Raw genomic sequence first — 18,429 nt, 5'->3', positions numbered from 1 at the left:
GACGCGCTGCCTGCTGCGCCAACGAGGGACTTTTAAACATTAAGCGTAAAGAAAAAATATTGATACCGACCTTCAGATTTTGACAGTGACGTTGTAAGCACCGTGCCAAAATGTATGGTCTGAAAGTCCACAACACCTGAGAAAAAAACTATGATTTCATTCTAAAGTAAAAAATATAGATATCGACCTTAAGATGTGGTATCCACCGTGACAAAAGTATGTATTGTCTGAAAGTCCAAAACATCTGAGAATTAATTGTCACTTATTCTTCAGACAACACTTTCTTTTTAAAATCTTTGCTGCCCCGTGTGAGGATCTAACTCACGACCTTCAGATTATGAGACTGACGCGCTACCTACTGCGCTAACGAAGCACATTTAATCAACAAATCGAAAGAAAAAATTATCGATACCGACCTTCACTTTTTGACAGTGATGTTGTAAGCACCGTGCCAAAATGTATGGTCTGAAAAACCACAACACCTGAGAAAAAAACAATGATTTCATTCTAAAGTAAAAAATATAGATATCGATACCGAACTTCAGATTTTACAGTGACGTTGTAAGCACCGTGACAAAAGTATGTATCGTCTGAACGTCCAATAACACTGAGAATTAATTTTCACTTCATCTTCAGAAAACACTGTCTTTTTAAAAGCTTTGCTGCCCCGTGTGAGGATCAAACTCATGACCTTCTGATTATGAGACTGACGCGCTGCCTGCTGCGCCAACATGGAACTTTTAAACATTAAGCGTAAAGAAAATATATCGATAACGACCTTCAGATTTTGACAGTGACGTTGTAAGCACCGTGCCAAAATGTATGGTCTGAAAATCCACAACACCTGAGAAAAAAACTATGATTTCATTCTAAAGTAAAACAATTTGATATCGACCTTAAGATGTGGTTTCCACCGTGACAAAAGTATGTATTGTCTGAAAGTCCAAAACCAGCGAGAATTAACTTTCACCATCGGACAAGAGTCTTTTTATAAGCTTCGCTGCCCCGTGTGAGGATTGAACTCACGACATTCAGATTATGAGACTGACGTGCTGCCTGCTGCACCAACGAGGCTCATTAAAGCATTAAGTGTAAGAAAAAATATCGATACCGACCTTCAGATTTTGACAGTGACGTTGTAACCACCGTGCCAAAATGTATGGTCTGAAAGTCCACAACACCTAAGAAAAAAACAATGATTTCATTCTAAAGTAAAAAATATAGATATCGATACAGACCTTCAGATTTTGACAGTGACGTTGTAAGCACCGTGCCAAAATGTATGGTCTGAAAGTCCACAACACCTGAGAAAAAAACTATGATTTCATTCTAAAGTAAAAAATATAGATATCGACCTTATGATGTGGTATCCACCGTGACAAAAGTATGTATTGTCTGAAAGTCCAAAACATATGAGAATTAATTGTCACTTCATCTTCAGACAACACTGTCTTTTTAAAGGCTTTGCTGACCCGTGTGAGGATCGAACTCACGACCTTCAGATTATGAGACTGATGCGCTACCTACTGCGCTAACGAAACACATTTAATCAACAAATCAAAAGAAAAAATGATCGATACCGACCTTCACTTTTTGACAGTGACGTTGTAAGCACCGTGCCAAAATGTATGGTCTGAAAAACCACAACACCTGAGAAAAAAAACTATGATTTCATTCTAAAGTAAAACAATTTGATATCGACCTTAAGATGTGGTTTCCACCGTGACAAAAGTATGTATTGTCTGAAAGTCCAAAACCAGCGAGAATTAATTTTCACCATCGGACTAGAGTCTTTTTATAAGCTTCGCTGCCCCGTGTGAGGATTGAACTCACGACATTCAGATTATGAGACTGACGGGCTGCCTGCTGCACCAACGAGGCACATTAAAGCATTAAGTGTAAGAAAAAATATCGATACCGACCTTCAGATTTTGACAGTGACGTTGTAACCACCGTGCCAAAATGTATGGTCTGAAAGTCCACAACACCTAAGAAAAAAACAATGATTTCATTCTAAATTAAAAAATATAGATATCGATACAGACCTTCAGATTTTGACAGTGACGTTGTAAGCACCGTGCCAAAATGTATGGTCTGAAAGTCCACAACACCTGAGAAAAAAACGATGATTTAATTCTAAAGTAAAAAATATAGATATCGACCTTAAGATGTGGTATCCACCGTGACAAAAGTATGTATTGTCTGAAAGTCCAAAACATCTGAGAATTAATTGTCACTTCATCTTCAGACAACACTGTCTTTTTAAAGGCTTTGCTGACCCGTGTGAGGATCAAACTCACGACCTTCAGATTATGAGACTGACACGCTACCTACTGCGCTAACGAAACACATTTAATCAACAAATCAAAAGAAAAAATTATCGATACCAACCTTCACTTTTTGACAGTGACGTTGTAAGCACTGTGCCAAAATGTATGGTCTGAAAGTCCACATCACCTGAGAAAAAACAATGATTTCATTCTAAAGTAAAAAATATAGATATCGACCTTAAGATGTGGTATCCACTGTGACAAAAGTATGTATTTTCTGAAAGTCCAAAACCACTGAGAATTAATTTTCACTTCATCTTCAGAAAACACTTTCTTTTTAAAAGCTTTGCTGCCCCGTGTGAGGATCGAACTCACGACCTTCAGATTATAAGACTGACGCACTACCTACTGCACTAACGAGGCACATTTAATCAACAAATCGAAAGAAAAGAGGATCAATACCGACCTTCACTTTTTGACAGTGACGTTGTAAGCACCGTGCCAAAATGTATGGTCTGAAAAACCACAACACCTGAGAAAAAAACTATGATTTCATTCTAAAGTAAAACAATTTGATATCGACCTTAAGATGTGGTTTCCACCGTGACAAAAGTATGTATTGTCTGAAAGTCCAAAACCACTGAGAATTAATTTTCACCATCAGACAACAGTCTTTTTATAAGCTTTGCTGCCCCTTGTGAGGATCGAACTCACGACCTTCAGATTATGAGACTGACGCGCTGCCTGCTGCACCAACGAGGCAAATTAAATCATTTAGTGTAAGAAAAAAATATCGATACCGACCTTCAGATTTTGACAGTGACGTTGTAAGCACCGTGCCAAAATGTATGGTCTGAAAAACCACAACACCTGAGAAAAAAACAATGATTTCATTCTAAAGTAAAACAATTTGATATCGACCTTAAGATGTGGTTTCCACCGTGACAAAAGTATGTATTGTCTGAAAGTCCAAAACCACTGAGAATTAATTTTCACCTTCAGACAACACTGTCTTTTTATAAGCTTTGCTGCCCCGTGTGAGGATCAAACTCACGACCTTCAGATTATGAGACTGACGCGCTGCCTGCCGCGCCAACGAGGCACTTTTAAACATTCATCGTAAAGAAAAAATATTGATACCGACCTTCACTTTTTGACAGTGACGTTGTAAGCACCGTGCCAAAATGTATGGTCTGAAAAACCACAACACCTGAGAAAAAAACTATGATTTCATTCTAAAGTAAAACAATTTGATATCGACCTTAAGATGTGGTTTCCACCATGACAAAAGTATGTTTTGTCTGAAAGTCCAAAACCACTGAGAATAAATTTTCACCATCAGACAACAGTCTTTTTATAAGCTTTGCTGCCCCTTGTGAGGATCGAACTCACGACCTTCAGATTATGAGACTGACGCGCTGCCTGCTGCACCAACGAGGTAAATTAAATCATTTAGTGTAAGAAAAAAATATCGATACCGACCTTCAGATTTTGACAGTGACGTTGTAAGCACCGTGCCAAAATGTATGGTCTGAAAAACCACAACACCTGAGAAAAAAACTATGATTTCATTCTAAAGTAAAACAATTTGATATCGACCTTAAGATGTGGTTTCCACCGTGACAAAAGTATGTATTGTCTGAAAGTCCAAAACCACTGAGAATTAATTTTCACTTCATCTTCAGAAAACACTTTTTTTTTAAAAAGCCTTGCTGCCCCGTGTGAGGATCGAACTCACGACCTTCAGATTATGAGACTGACGCACCGCCTGCTGCGCCAATGAGGCACTTTTAAACATAAAGTGTAAAGAAAAAATATCGATAACGACTTTCACTTTTTGACAGTGACGTTGTAAGCACCGTGCCAAAATGTATGGTCTGAAAAACCACAACACCTGAGAAAAAAACAATGATTTCATTCTAAAGTAAAAAATATAGATATCGACCTTAAGATGTGGTATCCACTTTGACAAAAGTATGTATTGTCTGGAAGTCCAAAACCACTGAGAATTAATTTTCACCTTCAGACAACACTTTCTTATTAAAAGCTTTGCTGCCCCGTGTGAGGATCGAACTCACGACCTTCAGATTATGAGACTGACGCGCTACCTACTGCGCTAACGAGGACATTTAACCTCTTGGGGCTAGGTGGGACGCTAGCGTGCCACCCGTGGTGCACTCCATCAACAGCAGGTGCATTTCAAGAGCGGCAAATTTGAATCCAAATAAATGTCAAAATTCAAATTTTTCAAAAATACAACTATTTTACACCATTTGAAAGATAAACATCTCCTTAATCTAACCACGTTTTACGATTTCAAAAAGGTTTTACGGCGAAAGCATACATTTAGAGTATGTTAGGACAGTACATTTACAAGAGTTGTGTGTAATGTTTTGTCAAGTCAAAGACAGGGTCACCAAAACCATAAAACCAGCTAAAATGATGCACTAACCTTTTACAATCTCCATCAGATGACACTCCTAGGACATTATGTTAGACAATGCATGCATTTTTAGTTCTATCAAGTTCATATTTATATCCAAAAACAGCGTTTTACTATGGCATTGATGTTGAGGAAATCGTTTCCCTCCAATAACCGGCAGTCAAGTCAGCGTCACAAATTAAATAATTAAAATTAGAAAACATTGGTAAAATATTATATTGTCATTTAAAGAATTATAGATTTACATCTCTTGAACTCAATCAACTTGCCAGATTTAAAAATAACCTTACTGGGAAATCACACTTTGCAATAATCTGAGCACTGCGCCCAGAAAAATACGCGTTGCGATACAGACTAGACGTCATGTTGGGGAGATCTAAAATCGAAAATACTATGTAAATAATCCATTACCTTTGATTCTCTTCATCAGATGTCACTTCCAGGTATCACAGGTCCATAACGAATGTAGTTTTGTTCAAAAAAGCTCATCATTTATGTCCAAAAATCTCCGTCTCGTTAGCACATGATGTAAGCCAGCCGGACTTCTCGTCATGAACGAGGGGAAAAAATATATTTCCGTTCGTTCAAACATGTCAAACGTTGTATAGCATAAATCATTAGGGCCTTTTTTAACCAGAACATGAATAATATTCAAGGTGGACGAATGCATACTCTTTTATAACGTATTGGAACGAGGGTACACAACATGAACACGCGCGCCAGGTGTCTAATGGGACATCATCGTTCCATGGCTCTTGTTCGGTCAGATCTCCCTCCAGAAGACTCAAAACACTTTGTAAAGGCTGGTGACATCTAGTGGAAGCAATAGGAAGTGCCAAAATATTCCTAAGCCCCTGTGTTTTTCAATGGGATAGGTTTAAAGTCAATACAACACATCAGGTATCCACTTCCTGTCAGAAAATGTCTCAGGGTTTTGCCTGCCAAATGAGTTCTGTTATACTCACAGACACCATTCAAACAGTTTTGGAAACTTTAGAGTGTTTTCTATCCATATATAATAAGTATATGCATATTCTAGTTACTGGGTAGGATTAGTAACCAGATTAAATCGGGTACATTTTTTTTATCCAGACGTGCAAATGCTGCCCCTTAGACCCAACAGGTTAATCAACAAATCGAAAGAAAAAATTATCAATACCGACCTTCACTTTTTGACAGTGACGTTGTAAGCACCGTGCCAAAATGTATGGTCTGAAAAACCACAACACCTGAGAAAAAAACAATGATTTCATTCTAAAGTAAAACAATTTGATATCGACCTTAAGATGTGGTTTCCACCGTGACAAAAGTATGTATTGTCTGAAAGTCCAAAACCACTGAGAATTAATTTTCACCTTCAGACAACACTGTCTTTTTATAAGCTTTGCTGCCCCGTGTGAGGATCGAACTCACGACCTTCAGATTATGAGACTGACGCGCTGCCTGCTGCGCCAACGAGGCACTTTTAAACATTGAGCGTAAAGAAAAAATATCGATAACGACCTTCAGATTTTGACAGTGACGTTGTAAGCACCGTGCCAAAATGTATGGTCTGAAAGTCCACATCACCTGAGAAAAAAACAATGATTTCATTTTAAAGTAAAAAATATAGATATGGATACCGACCTTCAGATTTTGACAGTGACGTTGTAAGCACCGTGACAAAAGTATGTATCGTCTGAACGTCCAATACCACTGAGAATTAATTTTCACTTCATCTTCAGAAAACACTGTTTTTTTAAAAGCTTTGCTGCCCCGTGTGAGGATCGAACTCACGACCTTCAGATTATGAGACTGACGCGCTGCCTGCTGCACCAACGAGGCAAATTAAATCATTTAGTGTAAGAAAAAAATATCGATACCGACCTTCAGATTTTGACAGTGACGTTGTAAGCACCGTGCCAAAATGTATGGTCTGAAAAACCACAACACCTGAGAAAAAAATAATGATTTCATTCTAAAGTAAAACAATTTGATATCGACCTTAAGATGTGCTTTCCACCGTGACAAAAGTATGTATTGTCTGAAAGTCCAAAACCACTGAGAATTAATTTTCACCATCAGAGAACAGTCTTTTTATAAGCTTTGCTGCCCCTTGTGAGGATCGAACTCACGACCTTCAGATTATGAGACTGACGCGCTGCCTGCTGCACCAACGAGGCAAATTAAATCATTTAGTGTAAGAAAAAAATATCGATACCGACCTTCAGATTTTGACAGTGACGTTGTAAGCACCGTGCCAAAATGTATGGTCTGAAAAACCACAACACCTGAGAAAAAAACAATGATTTCATTCTAAAGTAAAACAATTTGATATCGACCTTAAGATGTGGTTTCCACCGTGACAAAAGTATGTATTGTCTGAAAGTCCAAAACCACTGAGAATTAATTTTCACCTTCAGACAACACTGTCTTTTTATAAGCTTTGCTGCCCCGTGTGAGGATCAAACTCACGACCTTCAGATTATGAGACTGACGCGCTGCCTGCCGCGCCAACGAGGTACTTTTAAACATTCATCGTAAAGAAAAAATATTGATACCGACCTTCACTTTTTGACAGTGACGTTGTAAGCACCGTGCCAAAATGTATGGTCTGAAAAACCACAACACCTGAGAAAAAAACTATGATTTCATTCTAAAGTAAAACAATTTGATATCGACCTTAAGATGTGGTTTCCACCATGACAAAAGTATGTTTTGTCTGAAAGTCCAAAACCACTGAGAATTAATTTTCACCATCAGACAACAGTCTTTTTATAAGCTTTGCTGCCCCTTGTGAGGATCGAACTCACGACCTTCAGATTATGAGACTGACGCGCTGCCTGCTGCACCAACGAGGTAAATTAAATCATTTAGTGTAAGAAAAAAATATCGATACCGACCTTCAGATTTTGACAGTGACGTTGTAAGCACCGTGCCAAAATGTATGGTCTGAAAAACCACAACACCTGAGAAAAAAACTATGATTTCATTCTAAAGTAAAACAATTTGATATCGACCTTAAGATGTGGTTTCCACCGTGACAAAAGTATGTATTGTCTGGAAGTCCAAAACGACTGAGAATTAATTTTCACTTCATCTTCAGACAACACTTTCTTATTAAAAGCTTTGCTGCCCCGTGTTAGGATCGAACTCACGACCTTCAGATTATGAGACTGACGGGCTGCCTACTGCGCTAACGAGGCACATTTAATCAACAAATCGAAAGAAAAAAATATCGATACCGACCTTCACTTTTTGACAGTGATGTTGTAAGCACCGTGCCAAAATGTGTGGTCTGGAAAACCACAACACCTGAGAAAAAAACTATGATTTCATTCTAAAGTAAAACAATTTGATATCGAGCTTAAGATGTGGTTTCCACCGTGACAAAAGTATGTATTGTCTGAAAGTCCAAAACGACTGAGAATTTATTTTCACCTTCAGACAATAGTCTTTTTATAAGCTTTGCTGCCCCGTGTGAGGATCGAACTCACGACCTCCAGATTATGAGACTGACGCGCTGCCTGCTGCACCAACGAGGCACATTAAATCTTTAAATGTAAGAAAAAATATCGATAACGACCTTCACTTTTTGACAGTGACGTTGTAAGCACCGTGCCAAAATGTATGGTCTGAAAGTCCATAACACCTAAGAAAAAAACAATGATTTCATTCTAAAGTAAAAAATATAGATATCGATACCGACCTTCAGATTTTGACAGTGACGTTGTAAGCACCGTGCCAAAATGTATGGTCTGAAAGTCCACAACACCTAAGAAAAAAACAATGATTTCATTCTAAATTAAAAAATATAGATATCGATACCGACCTTCAGATTTTGACAGTGACGTTGTAAGCATCGTGACAAAAGTATGTATGGTCTGAACGTCAAATACCAATGAGAATTAATTTTCACTTAATCTTCAGAAAACACTGTCTTTAAAAAGCTTGGCTGCCCCGTGTGAGGATCGAACTCACGACGTTCAGATTATGAGACTGACGCAGTGCCTGCTGCGCCAACGAGGAACTTTCAAACAATAAGCGTAAAGAAAAAATATCGATAACGACCTTCAGATTTTGACAGTGACGTTGTAAGCACCGTGCCAAAATGTATGGTCTGAAAGTCCACAACACCTGAGAAAAAAACTATGATTTCATTCGAAAGTAAGAAATATAGATATCGACCTTAAGATGTGGTATCCACCGAAACAAAAGTATGTATTGTCTGAAAGTCCAAAACATCTGAGAATTAATTGTCACTTATTCTTCAGACAACACTTTCTTTTTAAAATCTTTGCTGCCCCGTGTGAGGATCTAACTCACGACCTTCAGATTATGAGACTGACGCGCTGCCTGCTGCACCAACCAGGCACATTAAAGCGTTAAGTGTAATAAAAAATATCGATACCGACCTTCAGATTTTGACAGTGACGTTGTAAGCACCGTGCCAAAATGTATGGTCTGAAAGTCCACAACACCTAAGAAAAAAACAATGATTTCATTCTATAGTAAAAAATATAGATATCGATACCGACCTTCAGATTTTACAGTGACGTTGTAAGCACCGTGACAAAAGTATGTATCGTCTGAACGTCCAATACCACTGAGAATTCATTTTCACTTCATCTTCAGAAAACACTGTCTTTTTAAGAGCTTTGCTGCCCCGTGTGAGGATCGAACTCACGACCTTCAGATTATGAGACTGACGCGCTACCTACTGCGCTAACGAAGCACATTTAATCGACAAATCGAAAGAAAAAAATATCGATACCGACCTTCACTTTTTGACAGTGACGTTGTAAGCACCGTGCCAAAAGGTATGGTCTGAAAAACCACAACACCTGAGAAAAAAACAATGATTTCATTCTAAAGTAAAACAATTTGATATCAACCTTAAGATGTGGTTTCCACCGTGACAAAAGTATGTATTGTCTGAAAGTCCAAAACCACTGAGAATTAATTTTCACCTTCAGACAACACTGTCTTTTTATAAGCTTGGCTTCCCCGTGTGAGGATCGAACTCACGACCTTCAGATTATGAGACTGACGCGCTGCCTGCTGCGCCAACGAGGCACTTCTAAACATTAAGCGTAAAGAAAAAATATCGATAACGACCTTCAGATTTTGACAGTGACGTTGTAAGCACCGTGCCAAAATGTATGGTCTGAAAGTCCACATCACCTGAGAAAAAAACAATGATTTCATTCTAAAGTAAAAAATATAGATATGGATACCGACCTTCAGATTTTGACAGTGACGTTGTAAGCACCGTGACAAAAGTATGTATCGTCTGAACGTCCAATACCACTGAGAATTAATTTTCACTTTATCTTCAGAAAACACTGTTTTTTTAAAAGCTTTGCTGCCCCGTGTGAGGATCGAACTCACGACATTCAGATTATGAGACTGACGCGCTGCCTGCTGCGCCAACGAGGCACTTTTAAACATTAAGCGTAAAGAAAAAATATCGATAACGACCTTCACTTTTTGACAGTGACGTTGTAAGCACCGTGCCAAAATGTATGGTCTGAAAGTCCACAACACCTGAGAAAAAAACAATGATTTCATTCTAAAGTAAAAAATATAGATATCGACCTTAAGATTTGGTATCCACTGTGACAAAAGTATGTATTGTCTGAAAGTCCAAAACCACTGAGAATTCATTTTCACTTCATCTTCGGACAACACTGTCTTTTTAAAAGCTTTGCGGCCCCGTGTGAGGATCGAACTCACGACCTGCAGGTTATGAGACTGACGGGCTACCTACTGCGCTAACGAGGCACATTCAATCAACAAATCGAAAGAAAAAAATATCTATACCGACCTTCACTTTTTGACAGTGATGTTGTAAGCACCGTGCCAAAATGTGTGGTCTGGAAAACCACAACACCTGAGAAAAAAACAATGATTTCATTCTAAAGTAAAACAATTTGATATCGAGCTTAAGATGTGGTTTCCACCGTGACAAAAGTATGTATAGTCTGAAAGTCCAAAACAACTGAGAATTAATTTTCACCTTCGGACAACAGTCTTTTTATAAGTTTCCTGCCCCGTGTGAGGATCGAACTCACGAACTCCAGATTATGAGACTGACGCGCTGCCCGCTGCACCAACGAGGCACATTAAATCATTAAGTGTAAGAAAAAATATCGATACCGACCTTCAGATTTTGACAGTGACGTTGTAAGCACCGTGCCAAAATATATGGTCTGAAAGTCCACAACACCTAAGAAAAAAACAATGATTTCATTCTAAAGTAAAAAATATAGATATCGATACCGACCTTCAGATTTTGACAGTGACGTTGTGAGCACCGTGATAAAGGTATGTATCGTCTGAACGTCCAATACCACTGAGAATTAATTCTCACTTCATCTTCAGAAAACACTGTCTTTTTAAAAGCTTTGCTGCCCCGTGTGAGGATCGAACTCACAACCTTCAGATTATGAGACTGACGCGCTACGTACTGCGCTAACGAGGCACATTTAATCAACAAATCGAAAGAAAAAATTATCAATACCGACATTCATTTTTTGACAGTGACGTTGTAAGCACCGTGCCAAAATGTATGGTCTGAAAAACCACAACACCTGAGAAAAAAACTATGATTTCATTCTAAAGTAAAACAATTTGATATCGACCTTAAGATGTGGTATCCACTGTGACAAAAGTATATATTGTCTGAAAGTCCAAAACAACTGAGAATTAATTTTCACTTCATCTTCGGACAACACTGTCTTTTTAAAACCTTTGCTGCCCTGTGTGAGGATCGAACTCACGACCTTCAGATTATGAGACTGATGCGCTACCTACTGGGCTAACGAAGCACATTTAATCAACAAATCGAAAGAAAAAAATATCAATACCGACCTTCACTTTTTGACAGTGACGTTGTAAGCACCGTGCCAAAATGTATGGTCTGAAAAACCACAACACCTGAGAAAAAAACAATGATTTCATTCTAAAGTAAAACAATTTGATATCGACCTTAAGATGTGGTTTCCACCGTGACAAAAGTATGTATTGTCTGAAAGTCCAAAACCACTGAGAACTCATTTTCACCATCAGACAACAGTCTTTTTATAAGCTTTGCTGACCCGTGTGAGGATCGAACACACGACTTTCAGATTATGAGACTGATGCACTGCCTGCTGCACCAACGAGGCACATCAAATCATTGAGTGTAAGAAAAAATATCTATACCGACCTTCAGATTTTGACAGTGACGTTGTAAGCACCGTGCCAAAATGTATGGTCTGAAAAACCACAACACCTGAGAAAAAAACTATGATTTCATTCTAAAGTAAAACAATTTGATATCGACCTTAAGATGTGGTTTCCACCGTGACAAAAGTATGTATTGTCTGAAAGTCCAAAACGACTGAGAATTTATTTTCACCTTCAGACAACAGTCTTTTTATAAGCTATGCTGCCCCGTGTGAGGATCGAACTCACGACCTCCAGATTATGAGACTGACGCGCTGCCTGCTGCACCAACGAGGCACATTAAATCTTTAAATGTAAGAAAAAATATCGATACCGACCTTCACTTTTTGACAGTGACGTTGTAAGCACCGTGCCAAAATGTATGGTCTGAAAGTCCACAACACCTGAGAAAAAAACTATGATTTCATTCGAAAGTAAGAAATATAGATATCGACCTTAAGATGTGGTATCCACCGAAACAAAAGCATGTATTGTCTGAAAGTCCAAAACATCTGAGAATTAATTGTCACTTATTCTTCAGACAACACTTTCTTTTTAAATTCTTTGCTGCCCCGTGTGAGGATCTAACTCACGACCTTCAGATTATGAGACTGAGGCGCTGCCTGCTGCACCAACCAGGCACATTAAAGCGTTAAGTGTAAGAAAAAATATCGATACCGACCTTCAGATTTTGACAGTGACGTTGTAAGCACCGTGCCAAAATGTATGGTCTGAAAGTCCACAACACCTAAGAAAAAAACAATGATTTCATTCTAAAGTAAAAAATATAGATATCGATACCGACCTTCAGATTTTACAGTGACGTTGTAAGCACCGTGACAAAAGTATGTATCGTCTGAACGTCCAATACCACTGAGAATTAATTTTCACTTCATCTTCAGAAAACACTGTCTTTTTAAGAGCTTTGCTGCCCCGTGTGAGGATCGAACTCACGACCTTCAGATTATGAGACTGACGCGCTGCCTGCTGCGCCAACGAGGCACTTGTAAACATTAAGCGTAAAGAAAAAATATCGATAACGACTTTCAGATTTTGACAGTGACGTTGTAAGCACCGTGCCAAAATGTATGGTCTGAAAGTCCACATCACCTGAGAAAAAAAATATGATTTCATTCTAAAGTAAAAAATATAGATATCGACCTTAAGATGTGGTATCCACTGTGACAAAAGTATGTATTGTCTGAAAGTCCAAAACAACTGAGAATTAATTTTCACTTCATCTTCGGACAACACTGTCTTTTTAAAACCTTTGCTGCCCTGTGTGAGGATCGAACTCATGACCTTCAGATTATGAGACGGATGCGCTACCTACTGGGCTAACGAAGCACATTTAATCGACAAATCGAAAGAAAAAAATATCAATACCGACCTTCACTTTTTGACAGTGACGTTGTAAGCACCGTGCCAAAATGTATGGTCTGAAAAACCACAACACCTGAGAAAAAAACAATGATTTCATTCTAAAGTAAAACAATTTGATATCGACCTTAAGATGTGGTTTCCACCGTGACAAAAGTATGTATTGTCTGAAAGTCCAAAACGACTGAGAATTTATTTTCACCTTCAGACAACAGTCTTTTTATAAGCTATGCTGCCCCGTGTGAGGATCGAACTCACGACCTCCAGATTATGAGACTGACGCGCTGCCTGCTGCACCAACGAGGCACATTAAATCTTTAAATGTAAGAAAAAATATCGATACCGACCTTCACTTTTTGACAGTGACGTTGTAAGCACCGTGCCAAAATGTATGGTCTGAAAGTCCACAACACCTAAGAAAAAAACAATGATTTCATTCTAAAGTAAAAAATATAGATATCGATACCGACCTTCAGATTTTGACAGTGACGTTTCAAGCACCGTGCCAAAATGTATGGTCTGAAAGTCCACAACACCTAAGAAAAAAACAATGATTTCATTCTAAATTAAAAAATATAAATATCGATACCGACCTTCAGATTTTGACAGTGACGTTGTAAGCACCGTGACAAAAGTATGTATCGTCTGAACGTCAAATACCACTGAGAATTAATTTTCACTTAATCTTCAGAAAACACTGTCTTTAAAAAGCTTGGCTGCCCCGTGTGAGGATCGAACTCACGACCTTCAGATTATGAGACTGACGCAGTGCCTGCTGCGCCAACGAGGCACTTTCAAACAATAAGCGTAAAGAAAAAATATCGATAACGACCTTCAGATTTTGACAGTGACGTTGTAAGCACCGTGCCAAAATGTATGGTCTGAAAGTCCACAACACCTGAGAAAAAAACTATGATTTCATTCGAAAGTAAGAAATATAGATATCGACCTTAAGATGTGGTATCCACCGAAACAAAAGCATGTATTGTCTGAAAGTCCAAAACATCTGAGAATTAATTGTCACTTATTCTTCAGACAACACTTTCTTTTTAAAATCTTTGCTGCCCCGTGTGAGGATCTAACTCACGACCTTCAGATTATGAGACTGACGCGCTGCCTGCTGCACCAACCAGGCACATTAAAGCGTTAAGTGTAAGAAAAAATATCGATACCGACCTTCAGATTTTGACAGTGACGTTGTAAGCACCGTGCCAAAATGTATGGTCTGAAAGTCCACAACACCTAAGAAAAAAACAATGATTTCATTCTATAGTAAAAAATATAGATATCGATACCGACCTTCAGATTTTACAGTGACGTTGTAAGCACCGTGACAAAAGTATGTATCGTCTGAACGTCCAATACCACTGAGAATTCATTTTCACTTCATCTTCAGAAAACACTGTCTTTTTAAGAGCTTTGCTGCCCCGTGTGAGGATCGAACTCACGACCTTCAGATTATGAGACTGACGCGCTGCCTGCTGCGCCAACGAGGCACTTCTAAATAGTAAGCGTAAAGAAATAATATCGATAACGACCTTCAGATTTTGACAGTGACGTTGTAAGCACCGTGCCAAAATGTATGGTCTGAAAGTCCACATCACCTGAGAAAAAAACTATGATTTCATTCTAAAGTAAAAAATATAGATATCGACCTTAAGATGTGGTATCCACTGTGACAAAAGTATGTATTGTCTGAAAGTCCAAAACAACTGAGAATTAATTTTCACTTCATCTTCGGACAACACTGTCTTTTTAAAAGCTTTGCTGCCCCGTGTGAGGATCGAACTCAAGACCTTCAGATTATGAGACTGACGCGCTACCTACTGCGCTAACGAAGCACATTTAATCGACAAATCGAAAGAAAAAAATATCGATACCGACCTTCACTTTTTGACAGTGACGTTGTAAGCACCGTGCCAAAATGTATGGTCTGAAAAACCACAACACCTGAGAAAAAAACAATGATTTCATTCTAAAGTAAAGCAATTTGATATCGACCTTAAGATGTGGTTTCCACCGTGACAAAAGTATGTATTGTCTGAAAGTCCAAAACCACTGAGAATTAATTTTCACCTTCAGACAACACTGTCTTTTTATAAGCTTTGCTGCCCCGTGTGAGGATCGAACTCACGACCTCCAGATTATGAGACTGACGCGCTGCCTGCTGCACCAACGAGGCACATTAAATCTTTAAATGTAAGAAAAAATATCGATACCGACCTTCACTTTTTGACAGTGACGTTGTAAGCACCGTGCCAAAATGTATGGTCTGAAAGTCCACAACACCTAAGAAAAAAACAATGATTTCATTCTAAAGTAAAAAATATAGATATCGATACCGACCTTCAGATTTTGACAGTGACGTTGTAAGCACCGTGCCAAAATGTATGGTCTGAAAGTCCACAACACCTAAGAAAAAAACAATGATTTCATTCTAAATTAAAAAATATAAATATCGATACCGACCTTCAGATTTTGACAGTGACGTTGTAAGCACCGTGACAAAAGTATGTATCGTCTGAACGTCAAATACCACTGAGAATTAATTTTCACTTAATCTTCAGAAAACACTGTCTTTAAAAAGCTTGGCTGCCCCGTGTGAGGATCGAACTCACGACCTTCAGATTATGAGACTGACGCAGTGCCTGCTGCGCCAACGAGGCACTTTCAAACAATAAGCGTAAAGAAAAAATATCGATAACGACCTTCAGATTTTGACAGTGACGTTGTAAGCACCGTGCCAAAATGTATGGTCTGAAAGTCCACAACACCTGAGAAAAAAACTATGATTTCATTCGAAAGTAAGAAATATAGATATCGACCTTAAGATGTGGTATCCACCGAAACAAAAGCATGTATTGTCTGAAAGTCCAAAACATCTGAGAATTAATTGTCACTTATTCTTCAGACAACACTTTCTTTTTAAAATCTTTGCTGCCCCGTGTGAGGATCTAACTCACGACCTTCAGATTATGAGACTGACGCGCTGCCTGCTGCACCAACCAGGCACATTAAAGCGTTAAGTGTAAGAAAAAATATCGATACCGACCTTCAGATTTTGACAGTGACGTTGTAAGCACCGTGCCAAAATGTATGGTCTGAAAGTCCACAACACCTAAGAAAAAAACAATGATTTCATTCTATAGTAAAAAATATAGATATCGATACCGACCTTCAGATTTTACAGTGACGTTGTAAGCACCGTGACAAAAGTATGTATCGTCTGAACGTCCAATACCACTGAGAATTCATTTTCACTTCATCTTCAGAAAACACTGTCTTTTTAAGAGCTTTGTTGCCCCGTGTGAGGATCGAACTCACGACCTTCAGATTATGAGACTGACGCGCTGCCTGCTGCGCCAACGAGGCACTTCTAAATAGTAAGCGTAAAGAAATAATATCGATAACGACCTTCAGATTTTGACAGTGACGTTGTAAGCACCGTGCCAAAATGTATGGTCTGAAAGTCCACATCACCTGAGAAAAAAACTATGATTTCATTCTAAAGTAAAAAATATAGATATCGACCTTAAGATGTGGTATCCACTGTGACAAAAGTATGTATTGTCTGAAAGTCCAAAACAACTGAGAATTAATTTTCACTTCATCTTCGGACAACACTGTCTTTTTAAAAGCTTTGCTGCCCCGTGTGAGGATCGAACTCAAGACCTTCAGATTATGAGACTGACGCGCTACCTACTGCGCTAACGAAGCACATTTAATTGACAAATCGAAAGAAAAAAATATCGATACCGACCTTCACTTTTTGACAGTGACGTTGTAAGCACCGTGCCAAAATGTATGGTCTGAAAAACCACAACACCTGAGAAAAAAACAATGATTTCATTCTAAAGTAAAACAATTTGATATCGACCTTAAGATGTGGTTTCCACCGTGACAAAAGTATGTATTGTCTGAAAGTCCAAAACCACTGAGAATTAATTTTCACCATCAGACAACAGTCTTTTTATAAGCTTTGCTGACCCGTGTGAGGATCGAACACAAGACTTTCAGATTATGAGACTGACGCAGTGCCTGCTGCACCAACGAGGAACATCAAATCATTGAGTGTAAGAAAAAATATCTATACCGACCTTCAGATTTTGACAGTGACGTTGTAAGCACCGTGCCAAAATGTATGGTCTGAAAAACCACAACACCTGAGAAAAAAACTATGATTTCATTCTAAAGTAAAACAATTTGATATCGACCTTAAGATGTGGTTTCCACCGTGACAAAAGTATGTATTGTCTGAAAGTCCAAAACAACTGAGAATTAATTTTCACTTCATCTTCAGACAACACTGTCTTTTTAAATGCTTTGCTGCTCTGTGTGAGGATCGAACTCACGACCTTCAGATTATGAGACTGATGCGCTACCTACTGCGCTAACGAAGCACATTTAATCGACAAATCGAAAGAAAAAAATATCAATACCGACCTTCACTTTTTGACAGTGACGTTGTAAGCACCGTGCCAAAATGTATGGTCTGAAAAACCACAACACCTGAGAAAAAAACTATGATTTCATTCTAAAGTAAAACAATTTGATATCGACCTTAAGATGTGGTTTCCACCGTGACAAAAGTATGTATTGTCTGAAAGTCCAAAACGACTGAGAATTTATTTTCACCTTCAGACAACAGTCTTTTTATAAGCTTTGCTGCCCCGTGTGAGGATCGAACTCACGACCTCCAGATTATGAGACTGACGCGCTGCCTGCAGCACCAACGAGGCACATTAAATCTTTAAATGTAAGAAAAAATATCGATACCGACCTTCACTTTTTGACAGTGACGTTGTAAGCACCGTGCCAAAATGTATGGTCTGAAAGTCCACAACACCTAAGAAAAAAACAATGATTTCATTCTAAAGTAAAAAATATAGATATCGATACCGACCTTCAGATTTTGACAGTGACGTTGTAAGCACCGTGCCAAAATGTATGGTCTGAAAGTCAACAACACCTAAGAAAAAAACTATGATTTCATTCTAAATTAAAAAATATAAATATCGATACCGACCTTCAGATTTTGACAGTGACGTTGTAAGCACCGTGACAAAATGTATGGTCTGAAAAACCACAACACCTGAGAAAAAAACTATGATTTCATTCTAAAGTAAAACAATTTGATATCGACCTTAA

At 38.5% G+C, this 18,429-nt stretch overlaps 10 non-coding genes across 10 annotated transcripts; all 10 read right to left on the bottom strand.

Annotated features, from left to right (window-relative positions):
- Positions 1-300: 300 nt before the first annotated feature.
- trnam-cau (transfer RNA methionine (anticodon CAU)) lies at positions 301-373 on the bottom strand. Its single transcript has one exon. It is a non-coding gene; the product is annotated as a tRNA-Met (tRNA).
- Positions 374-2,620: 2,247 nt separating this feature from the next.
- trnai-uau (transfer RNA isoleucine (anticodon UAU)) lies at positions 2,621-2,693 on the bottom strand. Its single transcript has one exon. It is a non-coding gene; the product is annotated as a tRNA-Ile (tRNA).
- Positions 2,694-4,323: 1,630 nt separating this feature from the next.
- trnam-cau (transfer RNA methionine (anticodon CAU)) lies at positions 4,324-4,396 on the bottom strand. The gene has a single exon. It is a non-coding gene; the product is annotated as a tRNA-Met (tRNA).
- A 1,705-nt stretch (positions 4,397-6,101) lies between these two features.
- On the bottom strand, positions 6,102-6,174 carry trnam-cau (transfer RNA methionine (anticodon CAU)). Its single transcript has one exon. It is a non-coding gene; the product is annotated as a tRNA-Met (tRNA).
- Positions 6,175-9,354: 3,180 nt separating this feature from the next.
- trnam-cau (transfer RNA methionine (anticodon CAU)) lies at positions 9,355-9,427 on the bottom strand. The gene has a single exon. It is a non-coding gene; the product is annotated as a tRNA-Met (tRNA).
- A 631-nt stretch (positions 9,428-10,058) lies between these two features.
- trnam-cau (transfer RNA methionine (anticodon CAU)) lies at positions 10,059-10,131 on the bottom strand. The gene has a single exon. It is a non-coding gene; the product is annotated as a tRNA-Met (tRNA).
- Positions 10,132-12,830: 2,699 nt separating this feature from the next.
- trnam-cau (transfer RNA methionine (anticodon CAU)) lies at positions 12,831-12,903 on the bottom strand. Its single transcript has one exon. It is a non-coding gene; the product is annotated as a tRNA-Met (tRNA).
- Positions 12,904-14,704: 1,801 nt separating this feature from the next.
- trnam-cau (transfer RNA methionine (anticodon CAU)) lies at positions 14,705-14,777 on the bottom strand. The gene has a single exon. It is a non-coding gene; the product is annotated as a tRNA-Met (tRNA).
- Positions 14,778-16,580: 1,803 nt separating this feature from the next.
- trnam-cau (transfer RNA methionine (anticodon CAU)) lies at positions 16,581-16,653 on the bottom strand. Its single transcript has one exon. It is a non-coding gene; the product is annotated as a tRNA-Met (tRNA).
- Positions 16,654-17,608: 955 nt separating this feature from the next.
- On the bottom strand, positions 17,609-17,681 carry trnam-cau (transfer RNA methionine (anticodon CAU)). Its single transcript has one exon. It is a non-coding gene; the product is annotated as a tRNA-Met (tRNA).
- Positions 17,682-18,429: the final 748 nt, after the last annotated feature.

Source organism: Salmo salar, chromosome 02 (assembly GCF_965601325.2).
Source record: "Salmo salar chromosome 02, fSalSal1, whole genome shotgun sequence".
Taxonomy (NCBI): domain Eukaryota; kingdom Metazoa; phylum Chordata; class Actinopteri; order Salmoniformes; family Salmonidae; genus Salmo; species Salmo salar.
This window is presented reverse-complemented; position numbering and strand designations above follow the sequence as displayed.